At 47.2% G+C, this 23,789-nt stretch overlaps 1 protein-coding gene across 1 annotated transcript in view; it reads left to right on the top strand.

Annotated features, from left to right (window-relative positions):
- The first annotated feature begins 893 nt into the window (after positions 1 to 893).
- LOC147751412 (transient receptor potential cation channel subfamily A member 1-like) overlaps positions 894 to 23,789 on the top strand; it is a 978,460-nt gene continuing 955,564 nt past the window's right edge. Inside the window, exon 1 of the mRNA XM_086938479.1 lies at positions 894 to 1,083. The gene's annotated coding sequence lies outside the window, so the exon portion shown is untranslated. The remainder of the gene's footprint in view (positions 1,084 to 23,789) is intronic.

Here is a 23,789-nt window from a genome sequence, read left to right as displayed (position 1 = left end):
TCTTTGTAATTTCCCTTGTCCTCGCTTGTCAAATAACCTTTACCGATCTGGCAATCCGAAACCCGATAAGAGAATATGCAAACTAAAAGTATGAGTCAATCCCCACTCTACCCTTCTCCTGGCCGAACAGCTGTTTCGTCCCCCTCTGCATAAAATGGATCACAAAGCTATGTGACCCACCAGTGATCTCTCCCACCTTTAGGAATGGTCGAAAATGTATGCCTTCCCTGAGGGCTAGGACCCTGGAGGGCTCTTAGCACGCTTAGGTCATGGCACCTCACTACATACAGATTGTGGCAAAATAATCCGAGAAAAGAAGTCTCCTCTTTAGGAAGGACCCCTCCTTTACCCTGATGTATGTGTGATTTTCGCCATCTACAAGATGAAAACATTCAAGCCAACTGTTGTCTATGACTGTCTTTGGTTTCAGATATTTAATAGATTAAAGGAAATGTTAACGTTGTGGGTGTCAAAGAAATAGACCTAATGACCATAATTAGTGGCCTCGCCATGGTACAATGGGTAATGAGGTTGACAGGTTAAATCAGCATCCTGTAGTCTTTCTGCTTTCACGGGATAAGCACGTCTGCACCCTTTGTACAGATGTATCGTTGTCATGAGGATGAGACATGAGTAGTGATAGATGCCAAAAAGTAATTACAGCATTTTTTATTAACTTATTATTATGTTTTCATATAATTAATCACGATTTTCAAAGTGCAAAAAAGCTCAACTGGCACGCTATGAAATACACGAGTCAATCCCAGCTCTGCAGATTTCATGTGGATATAGATGTTATGCAAACAAGCATGAAATTGAGGGAAGAATGCGATTTAAAATTGGAAAACAGTGAGTTATGCCATTTCAAGTTTTCTATTTCATTGCAGATTTCTTTACCCAGTATTTCCTGGCAGTACCTCTCACTGGCACCATCAGCTGCTTCAAGCAGTGAAGGACACTGACCATTCCACAGTTGAGAATTTAGTCAGTTTCTTCAAGGATGCCTGTCCCAGCCTGATTAACCAAAAGGAGCCTTCTTCAGGCAACGGAGCTCTGCATCTGGCTTGCCAAACTGGCTGCTTGGTAAGTGTAACACAACATTGTGCAAATGTAGGATTTTGAACTTTACTGTTTTGGTGTGCAGTAGTTTGTCAAACATAACTGTTTCGTTTTGTGTCAATTTGAGCAGTTTTCCTGCCACACTTAGTCGATTCTTTCTTCACATTGTATCGAGGTGGGATTACTCGAATGGCTTCAGGAGGATGCATTATACCTGTTACAGCATCTGGACACATATTTTGTTTGAAGTCTCCTTAGGACTCTGTGTAGCACCTACAAAGGAGTTCCACTTCGTTTAATTGCGTTCAGTAAATTAAGGTTTTAAAATACCTAAATATTTGAGAAAATATTCAAAGACAATTCAACAATATGTTTTTAGTAGAGGCTTCAGCATTTTGGATTAATATTTCTTGTTCCTTTTGATTTCGTATGATAGGTTGTGTGTTTGTGGTATGTGCAGTCAGCTAATGTACCAGCTGTAAATATATACATGCCACCTGCATTTTGAAGATTGTAATCTCACGAGTCCTCCTGTTCTGCTTGTTCGTGAAAAAATTATGTCAGGGCTTTTAAGTGGAATGACGGAAACACAAGTCACTTCTGCAACAGGTAAAATGTTCAACAAGTAACCAAAAATAAATGACATAATGCCTTAAGCATTAGCTCTATCACTCAGTGCTTTAAATGGGCCGGTACTCACCGCTACTGAGTACCGGCACTTCTCAGTTTAATCCCCCTGAGTACCGGATCTACGGGTACATGCAACAGATCGTGCTTGTTGAGGTGCCGCTCTGGCTTGCAGCAGCCTGTGTATTTCTGCGCTGGGGGGCTCCTGCAGTGTTAATTTCTCATCAGGCGCGCAAGCCCATTGGGATCAAAGGGCTTCAGACACCCCCTCCCCTGTCGTGTGGCAGCCTGGCTGAGACAGCTTCCAGGGAGCAATCACAGCCGCATGAGCACTTCACAGGTCTTTTTAAGACAAATTGCTTTTTAACGAGGCTTTGTTGTTTCTCGCCCCTTCTTAGATCCCCTGCAGCTCCACTCTGCGTACTGCTGGAAGAATCAGCCCAGTACACGATCGCATTCTAGACAGAAGGCCTCGTCGATACACTTAGGCGGGCCACATGTTGGGATATTTAGGTACCGCCTGAGGGGCTGCTCTTTGTGTTATTTTTCTGGTTTAACCCCTTCACTGCGGCGGTTATTCCGCCGCAGTGCTAAGGGGGGAGGGCGGCCGAGCGGCGGGCGCATGCTGGTGACGGAACCGCTCCGTCACCAGCGTCGGTTGCCCTGTGCTTAAGATGGAGCGGTTCCGTCATGGCCCCGACCGCTCAATAGAACGTCCAGCGCAGGCGCGGAATCCGCGCCGCGCAGGCGCGTTGGGCGGGCCATGACGGAACCGTTCCGTCATCAGCACAGCGCCACCACGGCTGATGACGGAGCAGTTCCGTCATAAGCAGGGGAGGGGTGAAAGAGCAATGACGACTTCTGATGTGGGATGCTGGAGTGGTTGGGTGGGGGGAGAGGTGAAGGAATTGGGCAGGGCCCAAACCTGCTGGACACTTCACATGGGCCATGTCCATGACCATGGTTAATCTGCTAACATTCCAGAAAGTATGTGGTCTCAAAGGATACCCAAAAAGATACAGAGTGTTATCCTATCTTAAACGGTATCAGGCCTGCATAGTTATGTTGCTGGAAACGCACCTTTTGTAGAACGAGGTAGAAAAGCTATGTCATTTGTACGGTGCTACATACTCTAACCATAGGAGAGGGGTAGGGACGTGGTTGGCGCCTGGTGTCCTCCTTGATAGGTGAACAGTACAGGCAGACCCCATATGGCAGCAACAATTAGATGTTTGGAGACAGGAGACATCATCACCAGAGAGACAAAGTGTTTTCATAATATCCGCCTGTACACAGGGGATATAATCGTATAGATTATGTGTTGGGGAAGACAAAAGATTTGAACTGGTATGCTTCCTCAGCCAACCTAAATAGATATTTGTCAGACCAATCACCTCTAATCCCGACTATCTACGCTGGGTGGATTAGACTGAAAATCCTGTTGTGGAAATTGTGAATGAATGTACCTGATGGGTGGTGCTTTTCGCATATACCTTAAGGGGTACACTCTGCATTTTTTCTGTGCAAATGGGTATACCACAGTGACTAGAGCAGCGGAATATGAGGCTTATAAGGTTGCGCTGCAAAGAGAGGGCATGGCCTGAGTGGATGGAGTACGAAGACTACTAGGACGAGAATTAACGAACCTAGAGAAGGAACAAGTGAGTCTGGGGAATCGCCCTACGGCGAGCCGGATGGGCCTAGGCAATTATTGAACACCACCAGACGGGTGGTGGATGTAAAGGCAAGGCTGGACAAGTACGCGCACACACACAGTACTGACAGAGGGTGACAAATCCGGATAACTGCTGGCATGGTTGGTGAACAGGGAGAAGCCCCATATGTGTAAACTTTCCCTACAGGCATGGCTTTAAGTCTGAGCACCGGCAGTATTTAGGAATGGAAAGTTTTAGACCACTATCCAGGACAAAGCAAGGACAACAGGAATACTCAATAGAAGTGTTTTTGCATCATCATGTCTCGCCCCGCCTCTAACCCCGCCCACTAGCCACGCCCCTAGCTCAATTTGATGAGTACCTGCACTTATTTTTCCCCATTTAAAGCACTGCTATTACTAGAATGTGGCCTAACGGCTATGGTGGTCGGCCTCGGAGCTGGGGAACCAGGTTCGAGTAACGGCAGGGACTCTCAACATACTGTGATTCTGGGCAAATCACTTAATCTCCCCGTGCCTAACAAAAATGGATGTGTCAGTCTGTAATATAACTGGTGTTCATGTAAAGCGCTCTGATACCTTCGGGTCAAGTTCGTGCTATATAAAACTCTACACCAAAAACAAATCTATCACACATCTGCTGCAATGTAGATTTACACCACCTTCATTGAATTACCTTAAACATATGCCTTCAAGACTACAATTGCAGTGCCATATTTATGAGCAAGGATACTGCAGCCACATCAAAGTAAACTGCTTTTGTCATGTAAAAAAACACATACTATGGGCATCAGGTAAGACCCATATAGTTAGTACAATAAAGATTAGAAGGTCTGTGTCCATTATGTACAAATGTAGGGCATCTCTGTTATTTAGGTTAGTGCCACTCAGCAGTTAAAGGGTTCTAAAAGCTATTTTGTATAGCCTTAGAAAGCTTGTTCCCTGTTGTCATTTCCTGCTTTGGAATACTAAAATCAGATTTTTCCATTAGCCTGTATAATTAAAGAATTGATTTCAGTGTTCAAAATAGATTCTTTTACATACGTTTTGTCTCTGCTTAAGAGCCTGGATATGAATTAATTCAGTTCCAGTAAGGTTCTCTTATTTTCAGTTAAAATATTTACCTTTTTAATTACAGGAGAAAAACTCTACATGACTGGTAAACTCCAAAATAACATGTTTAAGGTAAATAGCTTTACAGTTCCCAGCGAACCTGTCTCAGCCATCCGAATGAGGGAACATTGCCACAGAACCAACCAAGGTTTTTTTTCAGAAGTTACCTCCTCTAAACACTACAGTCCCTGTTTGATAATTTTTAAACTATACTGGATTTTCCTGAGGTTCTGACATTTTGAAAGACCCCTAGAATGTTTCGTCATTGCGTTTACCAGAAAGCATCATCAAAGTGCTTAAAAAGAAGGCTGATTTGGGTTGGAAAGTTTCCTAGGACTAGAATGGAAGTTGACAGCAATCACTCACTAGAGTTCCAACACCAACTTATCAGAGCACATCTGAAATCGAAAGAACCCAGTAGAATATGAAGAGAGTATCTGGTTGATACCTGCAGCGTCCCTGTATAAGGAGATAGGAGATGCTGGTTCTCCATGTTCCCTTGCTTTTGAGTTGCTGGCCTCCTGTAATATCAGAGTCCAAAAATCAGAAGACAGGGGCTTCTTATGTGGAAAAACTAGATGACTAGTTTGGAATGGACAACCCTGCTGGAGTATGTGCCTCAGCGAATGGTTGAGCTTGCTTCCCACTGTTGAATTATTACCCGGAACCTTAAAGCCTCCAGTTAGAATTCTCTGACATTTCAGTAGTTAGGAATGAGTAACGTCCAACCACTGGGACACGATGACTATGCACTTTAGAAAAGATGAAGGCGTTGTGGCTAAGATCTTCTTTTTTTCCTACAGAGAGCTTTTTGACTGGGAGCTGCTGAAGTCTCCTTTTCTGCTTTGTGTAGCCCTCGTTGGCTATGGCGCCCTGCCTTGCCCCTTTGGAGAATTTTGAGCTCCAAATCAGTGAGTACGCCTGAAGGATATACTCGAAGGTAGGAAAATTATTCAACAGAAAGAAGAGGACTCTGGCAGCGTCATTTACCAAATATATCCCTCTTTGAGTTTCAAGATTTCAGCGAAGCCTGCAAAATGAATACTTGACTTTAGGAGTATCTCGTCACCTAAAACATCCAGTTTTGTGCGGCTGGAGGAGATTGACTTCAATAAAAAATATTAAGGGCCTCATTTAGAGTTTGGTTATTGGGACTTCATCAAAAATGTGATGGATATCCTGTCAGTCTTATTAAAAGTGCATTATATTATATGAATAGAATGGGATATCCATCATGTTTGTGAAGGAATACGGGTTTGTCAAACTTTAAATCAGTCCCTCAGTCTTCTTTATTGAAGTCAAATTCCTCCTGCAAGACTTTATATTATAATGGACTTGTAATAAGGTGGACGAGATATCCATTATGTTTGTGACAGAGTACCTGTCTGCCAAACTCTAAATCCTGCCTAAAGCCCTAAGTTACAATGTTGATTGGTCCAATTACTTGGCTTATGCAGCTCTGCTCCATCCTAGTTTGCATCAAATCGCAGCTAGTTGCTCATCAACTTCAACTAGTGGACCTCTGTAATTTCTTCGCGCTTTCCTACTACAATAATTTTGTATGTCTACCGTCCTCCAGGGCCAGTAGCCAAGTTTATCGAGGCACTATTAGAGACAGTTAGCTCCTTGGTGGTGGGATCCGCAAATTTTACAATGCTGGGAGGTTTGAATCTCCATTTCGATCAAATCCAAGATTCAACTGTTCAGAATCTGCTGGCGGATCTGGCTGCCCTACAGCTTGAACAACTTATACTGGAGGCTACTCATATTGCTGGACATATACTGGACCCGTTTTTTTCCAATATACCGGCTGCGAGTATAACTCCACCTAAGCCCATGGGATGGACAGACCATTATCTAATTGAATTTAAACTTGACATTACTGAGCCTTTCAGGCCAGGTAGGGAGAACCTGGTCTTTAAGAGGCCCTGGAACAAATTTAAATCAGAAGATCTTCAAGTGGCCTTCGGTGCCTTCCCCTTACGAAATCTGGCTGACCCGGAGTTGGCATACAGTACCTTTTGTAAATGGATTTTAAGAGGACTAGACACTCTCATACCAGCCAAATGGTCAAAGGGGCGTACGTCTAATTCTAGCCCATGGTATAGTGAGTCATTGAGAGTTATGAGGAAGGAATGTAAGAGGGCAGAGCGGATATGGAGAAGGGAGTATAATAGTGAAGACAAAACAAAATACTTGATTAAAATAAAACAGTATCATAAAGCTATTTGCTCTGCACGTGCTGCATTTTATGCGGAAGAGATTAAAAACAGTTCGAACCCTACCAAATGTATTTTTAAAATTGTAAATTACCTTAACAGTGATAGAGCCACTTCTTCTACTATTACATCTGCTGAGCAATGCGAGGAACTCGCCACCTTTTTCATTGAAAAAGTTTAAAAAATCTATCAATCTTTCCCGCAGTATCATCATTCCTCATCTGCCCCTGCTGGGCGAAAAATGGGCCCTACTTTGGCTCTAACACCAGAGATGTCTAGTGAAGACCTCACTAGGCTATGTGGCAAAATTAAATCTGGGTCCCCGCTAGATCCTATGAAACAAGCACAATTTATCGAATCACTAGTGCTTTTCCAACAGCCGCTAGTCAAGATAATTAACCTGTCCTTCTCCATGGCCGTTGTTCCAGAGACCTGGAAGCAGGCCTGGGTCTCTCCTATCATCAAGAAACCCACGCTGGACCCTTCAAAACCAGAGAATTTCAGACCTATTTCTCTCCTCCCGTGAGTGGCGAAGATGTCTGAGGCTCATGTAAATAATGTGTTACCTCAATACATGAGCCTCCATAATATTCAGGATCCATCTCAAAATGGCTTTCGATCTGCCCACAGTACCGAATCTGCCCTATTAGCCACATCTGAACATCTGCAATTGATTTTGGATGCCGGTCAGAGTGCAGCACTGATCCTTTTGGATCTCAGCGCTGCCTTTGATACGGTATCACATGCCATTCTTTTACATCGCCTAGAGGCAATAGGGATTACCGGATCTGCATTTGAATAGTTTAGGTCATTTCTGAGGGACAGATCCTTTCGGGTATTGGCTCCGCCATTTCTTTCTCAAATACATCCCATAGGCCAGGGCGTTCCGCAAGGCTCAGCGGAGACTCAACGACTCCAACGAGTTCAAAATCTGACAGCTAGGATCTTGGTGGGACTTCCTCGCCGATGTTTGATCAGATCTACCATCAGGGGTCTTCATTGGCTTCCAATTTCTGCCCGGATTCAGTTTAAAGCTCTGTGTCTGGTGTTTAGGATCGGCAAACTTGGAAGCCCAGAACTGCTATGTACCCTTCTGACCCCATATGTCCCTCACCGTAACTTGCGCTCACTAGGACAACACCTGGTGACGGTACCACGGATTAAACTCTGCCGCATCGGTGGTCGTTCATTTAGATACATGGCGGCCAAGTTATGGAACTCCTTGCTGGCCCATATTCGGAGAATGGAGGATAGGTTAGTCTTCAGGAAAGCAATTAAAATCCTCCTTTTCCATTCAACATAGCCTTTGGATGTTGTTTGGTGAGCTCTCAGGGGATTCTGTTCCAGTTTGATTTGTCAGCGCCGGGACGCCTCTTTGCTGGGGCAGCTGTGCGCTTTAAAAAACATGTAACATAACATAACATAACATTAGTATGCCTCCCGTAATCTAATTTTTACCAATTTGATATTATGTTGTTACTTTTTCCATTTTTTGTTAAAAAGATTTAGAAATTTTATTGGGTTCATTCTTTTTTTAAATACTGCTTTAGTGCTCCATACATAATTAACGCACAATCCTCAGGGGAAAGGCGTGCAGGTTTATACACTAGCTACCGTTGATTCAGCCCAGGTTTCCTTAGTCAACGGGTGTTTTAACCTAGATAGGTAGAATCTCACAAATGAAATAAACTTGCATTTTTGCTGGAATAGTGATATCACATAGAAACAAAAGACAAGTTAACATGCATATGGCGTTTTCACATTCCTCACCAATGCAACTTCATGTTCATTAGGAGTCACAGACTTGAGTCATGCCGTATTACTTGAAAATATATGGAGGCTCATAAAATGAAAATAGAAGTTGAAAAAAGTATTAATCAGTGACTGTGGAGAGTCCATTTACTAGAAAACAGGATGATGAACACAAGATCTAGGCACCCAACATGACTATCTGCTGTAAAATAAAAGAGACCCCATATTTAGGTCGAACATGAGCCAGCGCACATGCGCTGTCTGCATGACTTATTGTAGATGAGTAGCTAATGGAAGCCCTGCCTACTCTCTGCCCATGTTTGCCATTGGCTTGTGTCATTGTATGTCCTAAATGCTGGCTTCTGATTCATCAATAGGCTTGTTAGTCCCTCCGTAGTAGTTCCTCCTCTTCATTTGTCACCTCCGATGGCAACTGGCCCCTTTACTTCAAGTGTGACATGGTACATGTTATTTAGACTGTAAGCACTATTTTCTTTAATGAGGTTCTCCTACTGCCTTCTTTACTCCCCCCACCCTCCCGCTGTCCGTGCCTTTTCCCCCCGCCCACACTCCCGTTGTCCATGCCTTCTCGCCCCGGCCGCCCATTGTCCTGCCATCTCCTCCCCCTCCTTCCCGTTGTCCGTGATGACTACCATTTGCATTGCAATGCAAGACCTATTGCATTGCAAATGCTTGTAAAACAAGATAGCAATCCATGGCAGATGCACAATGAGTTGACACTATCTTTCCATACATGATGCATATATTGGAATGTCACATATAAAGCTGAATTCGAACACTAATGTCATAACCTGTGTTTTAAAATCTCTTTGATTATCATTTAGAAGACAACATGGTGAATGTTGACTACTGCCAGATATAATGTACGGCGACAACACATGAAAGGTTTAGAGCATGTTTTAGTTCATAAGCTTTCGCGACTCATCGAAAAGGTGATGGAAGTGAAGTGAGCGCCTTCTAATGCTGGCTATTCTGTTACTAGTAGGCACACACTGATGAGCATCCTGTTTACGATAGGCATGTGGTGGCTGTGTTTGCAGACAGAGTCGTGAAGTCCATTTATAGCGCATATATTTTTGGCACTATAAATCATAAAGTCATGGTGCATTCTTGTTGGAATGGCCATTGGCCTGTGCTGCCCCAACGAGGTCCATTGCAATTTAAAATGAGTTAATGGGCGCTTTAAACAAACTTGTATTCATGTCATTCCAGGGGGTGTCTCCCTTCTCTCCAGAAGAGTAATTTTACTTGCTTGGTGCAGGTCAGATTGTGATAGCATATTAATGCCCACTGGAGGTTGATTCGCAGCAGACCCATGCTGCACTGATATAAATAACAAGCATATGCAATGCACTAGGTCTCGCATTTATGCGAGTTTGAGCTATTGGCATTGTAAATGAAAAGGGGGGGCCCTCGGCCCCACTGCCCGCATGGCGGTGCGGCGATCCCCTCTCCCCTTGCCTCCCGGTGGTGGTGGGGCGTGACCTCCCGGCGTCCAATGATCACGTGGGGGGTGTGCGCCGCACCACCGATTGGCTGGCGCCCGATCCCTGACCCGGAAGGCGTTGTGCAGACTTCCGGGTCAGAGGGGTGGGTGGCTGGGGGCAGAGAGAAGGGGCGTGCCGCCCCCTCCCCACGTCCCCGGGAATAAAGGAGGGGGAGTGCTCAGGTGGCCTTTCTTGTCGCCTGGACGCTCCCCCACACTGGTCGTGCCCCGCGCTCGGGGCCTCCTAATTTTCTGTTCTTATCTTTCAGGTCAAGGATTGCCGCTGGAGTGTGTGTGAGCGCGACATTGGAAGCAGACAGTCTGAGCATGGACCGTACGTTCCGGGGCATTCATCTGACAATCCGGGTTACAGTCGGTGGTTGGAGTACGGGACGTAGAACACGAAGGACGTCGGCGGTAAGAGGAGAGCGGGGGCTCGCATTTCATTGCTTCTTGTGGCCGCCGGGTGGGTCTACGTTAGAGTTTGGTCACCCCTAACAATCGGACAAGCCGGTGTGTTGCGGTCACAGTTGCGTGGTGCCCACAGCCCCCTGCTTATCCTCCGTCTGGTGAAGGTACAAGGTGCACGGGTTGCGAATCCGGGCAGTAAGAGTGTCGGACAGTGGGCAGCAAAATGCCGGGAGCTAAGGGGGCTAAGGGAACAAAAATGGAGATGATGAGGCAAGCCATGATGCGTAGAATGAATGCCATTGATAAGAGATTGGGTAAGGTTGATAGCCTAGAGGCTCGCATGATAGAGAGGATTGATGATATTGCGGGCCCACAAGGTAGGCCCAAACAGCAGATTACGGCGCCTTTGCCAAATGGAGATTCTGACTCCTCACCTAAAAGGAGCAAGGCCAAGAGATCTAGGCGCAGCGCACCTGCTCCTGCACCGACGGCTGTTCCCACTACCCCCGAGCCGGTAGTCCCGGCTCCTGCGGCACCGGCTCCTGCTTTGCCATCGGGGCCCCTCCTGAGGGGCTGGCCCCGCCTCCCCCTGTTGGGCCGCTTCCGTCGGCCCCCGTGCCAACACCCATTGGGCCCCCCCCCGCCAGTGGTGTCGGCAGCAGTGCTGGGTTCTGAAGCTCCAATCCCGCCCGAGCTAACAGCGCATATAGCGGCTATACTGCCTTGGCTGCAGAAGGGGTGTGTGTTGCCCTCAACGTTGGATCATACCGCTGAGGCGGCTAAGATGGTTGAAAAAATTAGGGCAGCAACAATTGCTGGTGGGGTTGCGGGCTCCTCTTCTCCTTCTTTTGCAGTTGTGAATACCGCCCAATCGAACGGAAGCGACGGTGGACCGGCTCCAGTGTCCCGTAATGGTAAGGAGGTGGCTCTGCCTCTCTTGGGGGACGGTTCAATCCCGTCTAGGAGTGAGGATTTAGCACAACATGTTTCTCGGGCTGTAAAGGAAATGATTTGGGCGGGAAAGTATATTTATATTTTTTCTCTGTTATTGGACAATAGGGAAATGGAGAATGCCAAAGTACTTAAAGAATGGATGCACCCTAGTGAATGGAGAGTACAGTGTGCTAAATTCAGGGTGGAGGAAACTTTGATTAATTGGATCAGGGCTTTCTCCATCATTACTGTTATCACTGTTGAACGCCCTCCTAATGCACAGGCAGCAATGGCTTGCTACCAGAGCAGGATTGTAGGGTGGAGTGAGCAGTACCCTGGGGAGGCATGGAAGGAATATGATGTGAATTTCTGGAAATCTAAGGAATTTGACTTTTCATTGACATGGGACAAGGTTGACTTGCTGTCGTGGCATAAGCAGTTCTCAGGGAACACGGCCCCGGCCCAGCCCCCCAGTGTAGCCAATGTGTTCTCCGCAAAACCCCAGCAGCCCTTTCGGTCAGCACAGGGGAACGAGTTCCCAGGGAAGAATAGGGGTGCGGCGGAGAAAGGAAGGGTGTTTGCTGGGACTTTAATAAGCGCTCCTGTGCGAGGCCGGCTGGCACATGTAAATTCAGACATGCCTGCGCAATTTGCGATTACACCTCCCATCCCGAAACAACATGCAGATCGAGAAATGGTAATCAAAGTCAGAGAGGGGGGAAGAAACCAGAATAGTGTAGAAGGCATGGTTGGTCCCTCTCCCATTGACGTCTTGGCAATGATCCCATGGTTGAACAGATACCCAGATCACACAGTGGCCGCCCTACTGCAAGAAGGTTTCTCCCAAGGTTTCCGGATCCCGGCAGGGGGATAGACAGGCAGTGCACATTGTAGGAATCAGTTATCGGTACAGCATAACCCTGCAGTAGTGGCTCCTAAGATTGGAAAGGAGCTGTCCCTGGGCAGGATAGCTGGGCCATTCCAGGAGGTGCCTGTTCCCGACTTTGTGTGTTCACCATTGGGTGTAGTACCCACGAAGGAAAAGGGCGAGTTTAGACTGATTCACAACCTATCGGCACCAAGAGGGGAATCCTTGAATGATGCTATAGAAGAGGGTATTTGTAGTGTGAAGTACGCTTCATTTGACCAGGCAGTGGAACTATTGCGAGGATTAGGGCAGGGAGCACTAATGGCTAAATCGGACATTGAATCTGCTTTTCGTCTCCTACCGGTACATCCTTTGGACCACCACCTCCTGGGTTTCGCCTTTGAAGGCAAATTTTACATGGATAAATGCATGCCTATGGGTTGTTCCATTTCATGTGAATACTTTGAGACTTTTAGCACTTTTCTAGAATGGGTCATAAGGCAGTCCACGGGCCACAAACAGGTCATGCAGTATTTGGACGACTTCCTTTTCCTGGGAGCGACGGGGACTCGGGAGTGTGCTTGGGCATTGCAGGAGTTTTGCGTGCTCATGCGTGCTTTCGGGGTTCCGCTAGCGCCTGGGAAGACGGTTGGCCCGTCCACCTGTTTGGAATTCCTGGGCATCGAAATAGACTCAGTTGAGGGGTGCTTCAAGTTACCCAAAGACAAAGTGTTTAGGTTTAAGGCAGCGCTGCGCCAGTGCCTACTCAAAGAAAAGGTTACCTTACAACAACTGCAGGAGACGGTGGGTCAACTGAACTTTGCATTGCGGGTCATCCCAAAGGCACGCCCCTTCTCACGCTCGATTGCCCAAGCCATGAAGGGATTGCTAGAGAAACATCACCGCACTAGGTTGTCATCCGAGGTTCGGCAGGATATGCGGATATGGATGGCATTCCTGGAGGACTATAATGGCAGGATAGTGTGGCCCGGCCCCCCCACGGCATCAGCAGAGTTGGGTTTATGGAGAGACGCTGCTGGTAGCGTGGGCTTTGGCGCCATCCTGGGGACCAAGTGGGTCGCCCAGAGGTGGCCTGAGGAGTGGAGGTCGTGGGGTTTGACCACCAACATCGGATTTCTGGAACTGTTCCCGATATGGGTAGCATTGATGGTTTGGCCGGAGCACCTATGCAATCAGTCGGTGGTGTTCTGGTCGGATAACATGAGCGTAATGGAATGCATTAACCAACAAGCGGCACGGTGTCCATTCATACGGCCCTTTGTAAAGGAGATTGTGCTACAATGTTTGAAATGGAATGTAGCTTTCAGAGCCAAACATGTGCCAGGCGTACTCAATAATGCAGCTGACGCCCTTTCTCGCTTTAAAATGCAGGTATTCAGGGAGCAGCTTCCTGCAGCAGATCCCTCGCCAGCACCTTTCCCGGCTGCTCTTTGGTGGATTGGTGCCCCAGACTACCGCACCTTGTGGCATCTAGCTTAGCCCCCAGGACCAAGACAGCATACGAAGGGGCATTCTTGTCTTACTGTACTTTCTTGGGGCACAGGTGGGAGGTTAGCTGGGCGCAGGAGGACAGTTTTTGTAGCATACTTAGAATTGATGCACAAGGAAGGGCGCTCGGTGGCAGCTGCAAATAGGCAGAGGGCGGCAGTTTCATTCTTCGCACAAGTCAAGGGCATGAGGGATCCTATGAACACTTCCGTAGTGCACAAGGCGCTGAGGGGTTGGCGCCGCATACAGGGACACTCGACGGATACGAGAAAGCCGATCGGGCTGGTAAGGCTCACAGCCCTATTGTCGGCACTTCAGGGCGTCTTTAGCTCAACATGGGAGGTGCTTCTGTTCAAAGCTGCATTCGCACTAGCGTTCTATGGCGCTCTAAGGATAGGCGAGTTGGTAGCGACGTCAAAAGCTGATAAGCAGGGTGGCCTTCAAGTGGCCTGCGTTGTGAACAGAGAGGATACAATGTGGGTTATGATTCAAAGATCGAAAACTGACCAGGAGGGACGGGGGGGATACCATAGTGCTCCACCGGGCTCGGACCAATCCTTGCTGCCCGGTCTCGCATGTAGAGGATTTTAGAAGGCATCGGGAGGGTACGGCGGGGGGGGGCACTGTTGTGTCACACCGACGGTACACCACTGACCGGGTATCAGTGTAGGAGAGTCCTGGAGTTGACAGTCGCAAAAGCAGGATTGGATCCCACGGAATTTGGTACCCATTCTTTCAGAATTGGGGCTGCAACTAAGGCAGTTGTAAGGGGACTCTCAGTAGAAAAGGTTAAGAGGATTGGAAGATGGTCGTCTGAATGTTACAAACGATATGTGCGGATTGACATGTTATAACATGGCAAGGTGACTCAAGCTTGGTATTTTCTGGTTTAGCAGTTTCTGAAACCTGTCACGCGGGGGAGGAACTTGCCGAATGGCGGCAAGGAACGACAGCAGCTCAACACAAGCAACAATAAGATCAACGGACATTGGTGACTTGGATTGTGGGCCACTCTTATGTGCGGCGCTCTAAACATGTGTTTCTTCCAGGTGAAAGGAAGAGAAGGGCCGAAGAAAAGGGGTTTTCTGTTTCCTTCTTTGGGAGGGGAGGCTTATGCATCAGCCAGTTCAGAGATTACTTTCAGGAACTCCTATCTCAGCAACCCGCCCCCCCGTCAGTGGTGATACTTCACCTGGGGGAGAACGATTTGGCCAAACTAGGGAGGCGCATCCTTATAGAGGAAATCATCTCCACTGCGGGGTGGGTGTCCAGAACATGCCCGGGTTGCACAGTAGTTTGGTCGAAACTTATTCCTCGGTGGCAGTGGCGAGGGGGGGACTCAGTCAAGGCGTTGAATCACTCGGTAAAGAGGATCAACACACAATTGGACAAATTATTTCGAGCCCCTCGGTTGCAGACGATTCCCCATGGCTGTATTTGGGGGGAGAATTTCTACCTGCGGGACGGGGTCCACTTGACTGAGGCCGGGAACGTCCTGTGGTCGAATAACATATTGGCATGGTTAGAGGGATTTGCGAGGTGAGTATGACCTTTCTTAGGAGTAGGAAGGGGGGAGGACAGATCGTCAGATAACAATGCTGGCCTCTGGTGGTAAGGTCATGACCGGTGAGCAGCTATTTTAAGTTCTGAGGGGGCGGCATCATCCTTTGGAGGTGTCCGCCCAGGGGGAGGAGGGGTCACTGGCCCCTCCTAGAACTTCAGGGGCAGGTATAACTGGTGCTGCAAAGGGGCACGGGTAGGGGAGTCCCGCTGTCCTTATGCTGGTAGCCACCCCACGCGTACTCATGACATCAGCGTATGACGCGAGTAAGGGCACTCCTTCAGTGGTTAAATGGAGTTCACGTGGTGGACAGAGTAATTAACTGGCTCGGCTGCACGGGTGGATCGAGTAATTAACGGGCTCGACTGCAAGGGTGGACCGAGTAATTAACGGGCTCGGCTGCAAGGGTGGACCGAGTAATTAACGGGCTCGGCTGCGCATGCGCACCTGCTAAGGGCGCAGCTTATAAGACCTGACACCGGTTAGCGACCTTGCCACATGGCCATAAATGTTAGCATGCATAATTTTCCGAGGAGGATGTTAGATTCGGTTAGGAAACAAGCTGTATTAGAATCTTGTTAAGGTTAGCCGATCATACTTGTCGATATGATTGTATCTAATGTCCCTGAATATTTTTGCATATAAAATTGTATATATTGTTTAACAATTGTATTATTTATTATTTTATTATTTTGTATCTTAATAAATACGGCCGGGGGGTCTTGCGATCCCCCGCCTTCCAAAGACAAATCATGTTCTGTGTCTATGTGTTCTGGGTTTGATGTGGGTACACGGGGAGGGGGGCGGTAGCCGTCTCTGACCATGTGACAATGCCTTTTATTTAGGTTTAGGTTTTTAAAACATAAATAAAAGACTTTGGGCCCAATGTAGGTAGGCCGTTACCGATCGGTAACGGCCGTAAATACCGATTTTGGGCCCTTACCGATCGGTATACAGCCATCGAGATGTAGGGCAATGAAAATCGTCCAAATCGGTATATATACCGAATCGGAATGGCTACCGAATCGGAAATAATCCGATTCGGAAATACCCCGATTTGGAAAGAGAAAGAATCGGTAACATACCGATTCGTTAAAAATACTGATTCGGTACATGTACCGAATCGGTAGTGACACCGATCCGGAAAAAAAACCGATTCGGTCCATGTATCGAATCGGTACAGACAGCGAATCGGAAAAAAGCCGAATCGGATAACCTACCGAATCGGTAGAGTTACCGATTCGGCAAATCTCCGATTCGGACAGAGAGAGAGATGTAGGGAAGCATGGAAATACCGATTTTGGCTCAAAATCAGTATTTCAAAATCGGTATTTACCATGGATTACAATCAGGTGGTAACCAACTTCAACCTATAAAAATAGACCCAAAATGCATTGCAACTTGCAGGATGGCTGCTTTTTATGTCATTGCAAGGCGGCTATGGCTACAGCAGGAAGGAGAGAGGGAATGGCAAAGAGAGGAACAGGTCTACAGACAGAGGATCACCCTGTTCATGCTCACAGAGGCAGAGATCCTACAGAGGTACAGGCTGGACTCAGACACCATTCTGGAGCTCATCAGGGACCTCAAACCACTGTTGGACCACCCCACCCCAAGGGCACACGCCATCCCAGCGCACGTGCAGGTGCTATGCAGCCTACACCTGCTTGCGTCTGGCAGCTATCAAAGTGGAGTAGCTGCGGTAGGAGGGGTGACCCAGAGCAGCCTGTCAAGGTTTTTCAACAAATTCCTTGACGCCATGATACACAGGATAGACCAATACATCTCTTTCCCTGCAACCCACGCGGAACTGGTACAAACAAAAGCTGACTTTTACCAGATGGCACAATTTCCCCAAATCATTGGCTGAATAGATGGCACGCACATTCCGATTTGCCCCCCTGCTGACACAGAATACATATACCGCAATAGGAAGTCTACGCACACCATCAATGTTCAGGTCATCTGCAATGCGAAGTGCACCATCACAGACCTGGTCGCAAAATTCCCAGGGAGTACCCACGACTCCTACATTTTTCAACAGAGCGGCATCTATGCACGGCTGACGGCTGGCGAATTTGGTGAAGGATACCTCCTAGGTGAGACACATCATCAGACCCCCATAACACAAAGTAGCTAAGTGAAATACATGTATGCATGTGAGTAATGTTACCCCTTTTCCTTCTAGGCGACAGTGCCCTCCGCTCATTCATACTCACCCCCTACCTCAACCCCTCTACACCCAGCCAAAGGAGGTATAACCGGGCCCACAAAAGCACAAGGAATGTAGTTGAACGGACCTTTGGCATCTGGAAAAGCAGATTCAGATGCTTGCACAAGAGTGGAGGTGCAAGGCAGTATACCCCCATCACCTGCTGCAAGATCATAGCTGTCTGTGCAATGTTGCACAACCTTGCGGTGAAGAAGGGCACTGAGGTGGAGTTGTCAGACTACGAGGACCATGACGACGACGTTGCTGTGCCACAAATACAACCTGCTGGGGTGTCTACGCCAAGTGATGGCAGATACAGACGTGAGGAGATTACAGAAAACTATTTCTGAGTGAGTACAGATGCACAGACAGGTCAATGGTTGTAAGGAAAAGAAATTTTTAATAATGTTGCAACACCGTTACTGCACTGATGTGCAACAAAAGAAAATGTTAACAAAAAGTGGTTCAATGTCAATTGTCCGGGTTGCCTCACCCGCCCTGGCAAGCTTATTTTTTGCTGCGCTTAGCAGCCCCACTGGGTTGTGCCTCTCCCCCTTCTGCATGTCCAGCAGCTTCAGCAGAGCACCTGGTGCTCCTGTGCGGCTCTGACACTGCGCTGGCCGGGCTGCTGCGGCTGCTGCTGTCCCCAGCCTCGCCCAGGTCCAGGGCTGGATTGACCACAGTGTTTGAAATTATAAGTGCCTCCATGGCGTTCGTAATGCGGGCCATGCCCCTGGTGACCTCTGCGGTGTTCTGGGTCAGGCTGGCCTCCATATTTGCCCCACGTTGGCATAGCTGTGCGGTAGCAGCAGCAAGGCGGTTTATTGACCTATTGTGCATGCGGCATCCCTGCGGCGAGCGAGCTCGTGCTCGTCCAGTTTTGTACATAGCTGCGTGATGGCTGTGGTCATACGGCAAAGACCTGTAGCAATTTCTTTATTGCTCTCTACAAATGTCTTAAAGCCCTGCGCCATCTCTCCCATTTGCAGGTTATGCTGCCGCAGCTGGCGCTGGCAGGCCAAGATGGATTTCGCCTGCATCCGCTGTATCTTTACCATGCTGCCCTCCAGCCCTTGAAAGACGCTGCCCTCCCGTGCTGGAAGTGCAGTGCTGGATGTTGTACGCCTCCGGGAATTGCTGCTGCCCTGCTGTGTGGGCTGGGGTGCCACAGGTGTGACTGTGTTGGTAGCTGGGGCCTGTCCCGCTGCTCCCTCGATGGGGTTCAATGGAGCTACAACAATACTCCTGGCAGGAGATGTGGCAGGTGCAGGGTGGCTCGGTGTTGGTGAGTTCTCTGGGGAGAACAGCAATGGGGGCATGCCAGATATTCGGGGGAGTGTAGAAATGTGAATGAATTACCAAGGTCTTCCTCATTTCCCTGGGCACTGGTGTTCTCATCCTCCTCCAGGGCTGCTTGACTAGTGCTTGGCCCTGCCACCGCACAGGAAGATGTTGCTGGTGCTGGTGCCTCAGTTGCTCCTGCTCCTCCGCCTGATGGTGCCCCTAGGTATAAAGAAGCATTTGTGAATTGAGTGCTGATGTATTACAGTCACTACAATTAAAGCATTGCACATGTCATTTCAAATACATTGATTCTGTTCCACTGTTCTTTTAATTATGCTTCTGCACTGGCATTTTTGCCTACTTCTGCTGACTACATTTACCATGATGCATTTCTCTTGTCTGTTGGTAGCAGTACTGGGCTGGGGTTTGGCTGTGCATTGTGTCTAAAGGGGAGGTGTCCGGTAGGGTGTGTCATGATGCGCATGCTTCTTACCTTTAGCTGTAGCTCTGGCTGAGCTATCCAGGTTCCCAACTCCAACCACACTCTCCCTCTCGATGGTAGTCGCCACTAGTTCCTCCAGCTCAGTGAGGGGTGGCGCCGGGTTCCTGCCTCCACCAGTAAGTCCAGCTTCCCTCTGCAACTCTGCCAGTTTCCGATTTGTTAGGCTGCGGATATCATAGAACCTCTTTTTGAGGTCATCAAGGCTCCTGGGGGTAACTCCAACAGAGTTTACTTTCTCCCCAATCTCTGTCCACAGCCTCCTCTTTGTGCTCTCAGGTACAGTGAGGGACAGCCTCCCAAACAGCTGCCTGTGTACCCTCACCACCTCCTCCACCAACACTTGCAGCTCCATGGTGCTGAATTTAGGTTTTCTCTTCTGCACAGCCTTCTGGCTCTCACTGCTGCTAGCCATCTTACACAGTGCTCTGGATCCTGCTTCCACTGCTGCTCACTGTGAATGCTCAGCTCAGGCTGCCTCTCCAGAAAATTCTTAATGAGCTGCACCTGCCTGGGTAGCCACTCCCTGCTAGGGTGGGGGAGGGTGGATCCACCTCATTGGCTGTTGTCTCTGGTTTCAGTTTGACTAGCTTCTCGAATCAGCATTCACCGATTCGGTATTTACCGAATCGGATTTTACCGAATCGGAAATTCCCGAATCGGTATTTGCAATGCTTTCCTATGGGCCTTTCGGCCATGGGGGTGTATAGCGATTACCGAATCGGTATTTGCCGATTCGGTTGTAGCCGAATCGGTAAATTCCGATTCGGTGGATGCCGATTCGGTACGTATCGATTCACTATACCGATTACGACCGAATCGGTATTTTTCCGATTTTTTCTCTCTACATCTCATTTTCCGATTTCAGAATACCGATTCGGTGTAATACGGTATTTTGAATTCGGAAAATGCGTTTTACCTACATCGGGCCCCTAGTCATTTACAATGCCTTCAGCTTAAACCCGTGTAAATGTGAGACCTATTGCACTGCAAATGCTTGTTGGAGTTGAAAACAACCCGTAACCCTCATCAATTGTAAAATAGCCTCTAGCCTAATCCACACAGGGCTGTCAAAAAAAGCTAGTGGTAGCTGAAGTGGCAGATTCCTGCCCCTCTCTTGAGAATGGAACCCCATATCCTGCGTGGAGGGGTAATCCTGCGATCTCTGTAAGCAGAAAAGTATCCTATACTAGTGGTGCAAAACCCTGTCAATTCATAGATGTTCTGGAGAGGCTTTACATTTTCAATTCAAAATCCTTTTAGATTGCATACACTTATCTTCACTTTACAAATGTACAAGGTTCGAAGAACAATGTATACAATAAAATATTAAAGTTGTCTCTAAAAGTCTCTTGGATAAGTGAGGCCAGAAGCTGTTTTACAATCTGAGATGTGGCCGAGGGTAAAACGTGGCCTCTTTTCTGCTGTGGTACTTACCGCGGTCCTAGTACAGTTAGTAGAAGGAGAGTTCCTGGTATTAAAGACATTTCTTTTTTTAACAAAAGGGTCAACACCCTGCGATTTCTTTTGGGGGTGGTAAAGAGACATATTTGTAAATAGATGTTCATTTAACATCTTGAATGTTTGATCAATGCCTTTACATGGTTCCTGTTGTGGGCAAAATATGAAATGACTGATGAGCACAAAATCAATTTGATTCAATTAAAATCAGTTAAACCTGTGAACAAGAGTTGTGCATTCTGAAAAACAATACACTGATCATAAGAGGTTTATATTTTTACTGAAAGAATTCCACGTCAACGCAGTTTGCCAGTGCCAACCATGTTTCGCAGTCTACATTTGGAATGCCAAGGAAATATTATTTTCGAATATTTTTCTTTGGTACTTAAATCGCTCCCTGTACATATTTATCTGCGAATACATCCACCCGTACACATGTATAAAGCATTAAAGGCTGCATAATCACAAATGTTGAAGCCAGACTGCATAAAATGCCCCCTCGCCCCCACCTTGCTGCGGACTCTCTGAGTCACAAGGATAAGATGGCTCGCTATGAATGAGCATCAATAAGCTAGAGTGCTAATTTCATTACGATAATGGGCAACTAATTAGATTATTAACATTGTATTGTGAGTCAGTGATGTATTTTTAAACCAGAGTCTATTTCACAAAAGTCTGCAGTCCATTTTTATCATCCTCTTAATACAGGGATGGACAAGTCAATACTGCATTTCTTATCATTTGCACACAGCATATTACTGTTTTCTGAAGTGTACATGTTGCATTGAGTCTGTTGGACCTAACCCTCTCTGCAGGATCACCCTAAACGTTTTGCCTTTTACCTTTCACTTTTTACTAATATTGTTTTTGTTGTTCTTAGTACTCTGTGCACTTCACTTCTGCTAACTAGTGCTAAAGTGCTTGTGCCCTCTCCTCTAAACATCATAACATTGACTTATACACAATTGACATATTTAATCTTCTTATAAGTCCCTATTAAAGAAGCAGTACATGTGCACAGAGTCTGTAAATTAAATGCCACTAGTGGGCCTGGAGCACCGATGATCGTGTCACCCACTTAAGTAGCACTTTAAACATGTCTTAGGTATGCCATTGCAGAGTCTGTGTGTGCAGACAAAGTAGAGCTTTTGTCAGGTCCAAACTTTCCTTTTTAACGCATATGTCACCCCTAAGGTAGGCGGCCATGGACAGCCCCGAGAGCAGGGTGGAATGTATTTAAAAGGTTGGACATGTTCTTTTAAGTTTTACATGTCTTGGTAGAGAAAAACTCTTACATTCGTTTTTCACTAGTGCAAGGGCTGTCTCTTCCATAGAATAACATTAGAGTTGGCTTATTACATTTTATGGGCCCGATCCAGAAAGGGCCTCCGCACTCATGGTGGAGGCCCCATGGTTGTGGCAGGGGTCCCGTACTCTTGACAGGACCTTCGTACTGCAGTAACCCATTGTGGAGGTCTTCCCACAAGTGTAAGACCCCCGCCGTGAATGCAGGGCCTCTGCCAGGAGTGGGGAGGTCCTTTGTTAATCGCTCTCTATAAGTGTAATTTCCAAATGAGAAGAGATAATCAGTTCATCTTTGGTGTCTTTGGAATTGAAAAGCCCTATTTAGTGGTGAAGTCGGGTATTAGATCACAATTTAAAAAATGCCACTTTTAGAAAGTTGTCCTTATTATGCCCATAGCCCTTTTACGCCTATAGCCTGGGCTGGGTCACATGACTGGGTGTAACTGACAGTTAGACTTTGTACATTCCTCCAAGACAGTCACACAATAGAGGCATTAGTTGTGCTTGAGTGGGTCATCTGCTGACAGAATGGGGGGCGGAGCTGAGCACATCCCCACTTACACATGAATAGCCTATGCTCTGCCTTCACACACTGGGCCTTATGACCCTGTATTATCTTTTCACCCAACTTGAACGCAGAGGAGGCAGATAATTTCTTGCACCAGTCTCCCACACCTGGACTGGTAAGAAGGGTAGTAGCAAACACCTGGGGCTGTTGACTCCTACTCTGAGAAACCTCAGTTGTCAGAGTTCCTGGGGAGGACTGGGACCTGGCACTTGAAGCTGACAGCTGTCAGTAACTTCTGTTAGTTGTTATCTTTATGGGCAGACTTTTCCTTGGGTTGGGGACAGAAGGCTGATTCAAGGGCAGGAACAGGCCACATCACTATGTTGGCCATGGTGGTACTGTTTGCTACTGGGATGCATCTGTGAGCAAATTAAGGCTAGATGCTGCACAGATGGGGTCCACAAGTGAGTACAAGCGTTCCCCTTGGGTTAGTTCAGTGGCTCAGGAGAGTGTAGACGGATGAAGCCACCTGAATTCAGAAGGGCATAGAATTGACAAGTGCCCATGCAGTAGAGGGTCATTGTCCACCTTCTATCACCGAAGGAGGTGGTCCATCAAGGTGCTGATAACTCTCCCTGGCTTTAGGCTTCGGAGGGGGGAGTGGGTGGTGTTGTATGTGGCCCTATCTGCAGGGTCAACCTCAAATGCTTTGCCTTTTACCCTTCACTTTTTGCTTAGTTAGTTTTTGATGGCCTTGGGAATCTGTGCACTTTACCACTGCTAACCAGTGCTAAAGTGCTTGTGCTCTCGCTTTTAAAAATGGTATAAGTCCTTAGTAAAGTAGAACTACATGTGCCCATGGCCAGTAAATTAAATGCTACTAGTGGGGCCTGCAGCACTTTTTGTGCCACCCTCTTACGTAGCACTTTAAACAGTTGCTAAGCAGGTCTGTGCAGTTTAAACTTCCATGTCAACCTGACAAAGTAAACCTTTTGCCAGGCCCAAACCTTACTTTATAATACACTAAGTCACCCCAAAGGTAGGTCTTGAACAACCACAAGGGCAGGGAGCAATGTATTTAAAAAGCAGGACATGTAATTTCAAGTTTTCCATGTCGTGGTTGTAAAATACTCAAATTCATTATTCACTACTGCAAGGCTTATCTCTCTGATAGGATAGCATTGGAGTTACCTTATTATGTTTATAAGTGTAATTTACAAATGGGAAGAGATAACCAGGTCCTGTTTGGTGTATTTGGAATTGGTGTGAAAACCCCAAGTGGGGAA

Source organism: Lissotriton vulgaris, chromosome 1_1 (assembly GCF_964263255.1).
Source record: "Lissotriton vulgaris chromosome 1_1, aLisVul1.2, whole genome shotgun sequence".
Taxonomy (NCBI): domain Eukaryota; kingdom Metazoa; phylum Chordata; class Amphibia; order Caudata; family Salamandridae; genus Lissotriton; species Lissotriton vulgaris.
Note: the sequence above shows the minus strand (reverse complement) of the source record. Positions and strands in the feature narration are given on the sequence as shown.